The sequence below is a fragment of the Anarrhichthys ocellatus genome, unplaced genomic scaffold (assembly GCF_004355925.1).
Source record: "Anarrhichthys ocellatus isolate YVR2014 unplaced genomic scaffold, GSC_Weel_1.0 scaffold1, whole genome shotgun sequence".
In the NCBI taxonomy this organism is placed as follows: Eukaryota; Metazoa; Chordata; class Actinopteri; order Perciformes; family Anarhichadidae; genus Anarrhichthys; species Anarrhichthys ocellatus.
The window spans coordinates 11119077-11122680 of NW_022280031.1; the positions used below are offsets into that span (position 1 = coordinate 11119077).

At 37.2% G+C, this 3604-nt stretch overlaps 1 long non-coding RNA gene across 1 annotated transcript in view; it reads right to left on the bottom strand.

Annotated features, from left to right (window-relative positions):
• Positions 1-1250: 1250 nt before the first annotated feature.
• Positions 1251-3604, bottom strand: part of LOC116387514 (uncharacterized) — a 2692-nt gene continuing 338 nt past the window's right edge. The window contains exons 2-4 of the long non-coding RNA XR_004213021.1: positions 3203-3504; positions 2856-2982; positions 1251-2350 (exon numbers count right to left, since the gene is read on the bottom strand). This is a non-coding gene — a long non-coding RNA (uncharacterized LOC116387514). The remainder of the gene's footprint in view (positions 2351-2855; positions 2983-3202; positions 3505-3604) is intronic.

Genomic DNA, 3604 nt, shown 5'->3' on the forward strand with positions numbered 1-3604 from the left:
GAGGACACTCCAAAACATGGCTCATCTGTCAGGGACGGGAGGAATGGATACCATCACTGACACTAGGGGACAGATGGTATCTAGGAATTCCTATAAAGAATGCTGTACTGTAGTTTTTAGGGTATCATCAGTAGTCTACTTGATCAGCATATTTGCATCTCACAATGTTTAAAAACATTTAGCTGATACAATTAGCTAGAGGAATAAAAGACATAAAGTGAATGCAATGGACGAATATGCACAAATTATATAAAAATGTCAGCTTCCAAGCAAACAGAACTTGAATGCAAAGTTCAAAGGTCTGACGATATTCATGGCTTGACAATAAAACAACTATGAGTGAAGTTTAGGGGACTGACTTTTAGAGCAGCCATTCCCATCCATGGGTACCTGTCCCCAAGCAACTACCTCTGCAGGTGTCAAAGGGGCCGTGGAAAGTTAAACGAACTTAACATCCACGTTTCTGTTGAGAAGGAAACTAAAGAGCCAAATAAGAATACAAATTGTGGTATATTTACAGTAACCAGCAGTGGTGGAAGTACTTTTACTCAAGTACTGTACTTATTTGCAATTTTGAGGAACTTGTACTTTACTTGAGTATTTCCATTTTATGCTTATTTTTACTTACCTAAATAAACTGATAAATGGTGTTTTTCTTATTATTCTACTGTTTTATATAATTGGTAGTGTTTGATAGTATCCAGTTTATATTCTACTGAACGTATTTGAGTGGTGCACGTGAAAGAGTACTTTAAATCATCTGAAAGAGTCGAGAGGGTAGATCAGATGAAAAAGGCTGAATTGGAGAATAAGCTTAACCTGAGAAAGGATGTCTTTTCAACAAAACCTTTGACTCTATGAAATATATTTAGATAAAATCAGTTGTTAAGTAGCAGCCTGTAATACTTTTGCCATTCCCAGTACAGCACATGCTTGCAGCAAGCTCAATTAGTGCGTCTATCCCGTGGTAAGATAAAAGTTAGGTAACTTTAATGCTCCGTTAGACTCCTCATATCAACACATTAAGTATAATAAATGTAGCCGAGCCTTTTTGTACCCATAACCTTAGTCCTCAAAAAGCTGTTCTCTTTACACAGTTGAAGCTAAAAGAGTGAATGAAAAAAAAAAAGTGACGAGGAGTTAATGCTGAGGCGGCTGAAAATGAGAGACAGTCGCAGCACTCAGTTGTAACACAGTCTGGCAAAACACTAACAAAGGAAATGAGCAAACCACACAGCAAATAACAGACTTTTATTCAACACTCTGGGCCCCACTGCTTACATCTGGGTGCCAACTCCCATCACTTACAAACAAACGGATTTATGAGAAATATTACGGACAAATTACTACATTTGTCTAGACAGGACATTATCGTAGCTTTACTTACATGGGCATGACCGAGTTCGGTTTTCATAAATATGTATATTGGTATATGTCAAACATTTACAGCTTCCAAATTCGCACTTATGACTAAATGGCACAAATCAGTAAATAAACTACATTTCCCACAGTGTAAAACTATACATATGAGTGTAAAGTTTTACAGTATAGTTGGCAGATAAACCAAACTCATTTATACTTCCTTCAAAGAATAACTTTGATTTCAAGAATTAAAAAATGTTACAGTTGAATTACAGCTGTAACATTTTTAAATTAGGTTCAAATACACATGGTTGTGTGAACTTTAGTAAATGTGTCATTTGTTCTCCTTACACTATGGTTATATGTTAAAATATAGTGTGTGTGTCTTATAGCAATATGGCCCTGCCTCAAAGGCCATACACTCCGAAGTAAACTGAAATATTCCCAAGCAAATAGTGAGTTTGCAACCGAATGGAACCGCCAGAAAGCAACAATGCTTAACAGCCTCTCAAAAGTACCTGTATAAACTTTATTCTAGAGTAATGTTGATTATATTCAGACGTGTATGTTAAGACTACAATTGATAATGTCCTGTAGGTACAACATGTTGTCCTTCAGTGGCTATTCCGTTTGCTTTTTCATCAGCTTAATTTTCAGTGTGTAATATTCCTCTTGCAGCTTGAGGACTGCCTCTTGTCTTCTTAGCACAGACATTTCCAAATCCGTTCGCTCTTGCACAGTTGTGCAGTGCACTGCGGGTGAAGAAGCAGAACAGAGAGAATCCAGGTGTTCTGCAGAAGCAGCAAAGCCAGCAGCATGATGAGTGCTGAAATGCACTGCAAGTAATTTGGGGACGTTAGTAAAATCATTCATTTTTCGTTCTGCTGGAGAAGTGGATGGCTCTGGATATGTGGGGAGCTCAAGCTCTCGCAGTGGATGTTTGTTTGAGAATCGTTCATCTATTCTGTGCTCATTTTCATCTTCATCACTGCTGAAAAAAAAAAGATTGTCAATGATAATGTTGGACAATAATATGCATTTCATCCTTAAAGGAGTTAGTTCATCCAAATTACAAACAATATACTGTATATATATATTCTCACTTCCCTCTTGTGGTTTAGTTTTATTAATCCAGGTTCTGAGATTCAGGTTCTCTGATTGTGTTTTTGGTGTGCTCCCAGCACTGATAAATTAAATATTATACATTAATGGCAGCAACTCTTTCCAGAAACCATATTCTTGTTACTCTAAATAATCCACAGAGCTCACTGTGAACAGTTTTTCCACTATTTATTTGTCACAATGCTCCACTGAAAACTGTTCACAGTGAGGTTTGTGGATAACACAAATGTAACCAGGACATTAATTTGAAGTGGGAAAATACTGAATGCTTGTTTTGTAATTGGGATGAACAAATATCAATAACATATTTTCAATAAGTTACTGTATATAAAGTTATGCTTTGTTTCAGTCTAAACAAATAAAACAACGACCTGTTTTGAGTTTCCATCAACTCTGAGATTGAAGAGTCTTCTCTATCGAGTTGCAGCATTTCTGAGAGGTTCATCACAGAAATCACCACTTGAGTCACAGTGCTGAACTGTTCAACGGACAGGCCTTCTATAAATGAAAAGGCATGTCATGCATTCATTAATAATAAATACAATACTATGTATTCAACTCAAACAGTGATGATGTGGATTTGCTTATTTCTTCCTCTGGGTTTTTAACTCAAAATCATCCCCACTTAGCCACCCTCAAGGTGCTGTTTCACCAGTCTGAGATTGCAGATTTAATGACACTGAGCATTAAGACTTTTTTTCTTGCAGATTTTCCTCACCTGCGCCCGCTTGCCTTCTCTGTCGTTTGATCTCCTCCTTTGACTTTGCCAGCAGATTTTCCCACTTTTTGTTACAGTCAGAAACTGTACGTTGAATCTGTGGAAAGGCGGTGTTGATGGATTGGGCTATTTCCTCCCAGGCTTGTCTTTTATCCTGTATTGTAACACCATTGCTGCACTTCCCTCTGATTATGTCTTTCTTCTCCTGCATTAACTGAGCAAGAAGTAGACACTCCTGGTCTGTCCAGTTAGGTCTCCGCTTCCTGCTGGACATCACTTCAAGAAGTTGCAGGGGCATTATTCTGGCAATGACAGACACATTTTGATTATATCCAGCCTTCATTTGGTCCCTTATACATATATATATATATATATATATATATATATATATATATATATATA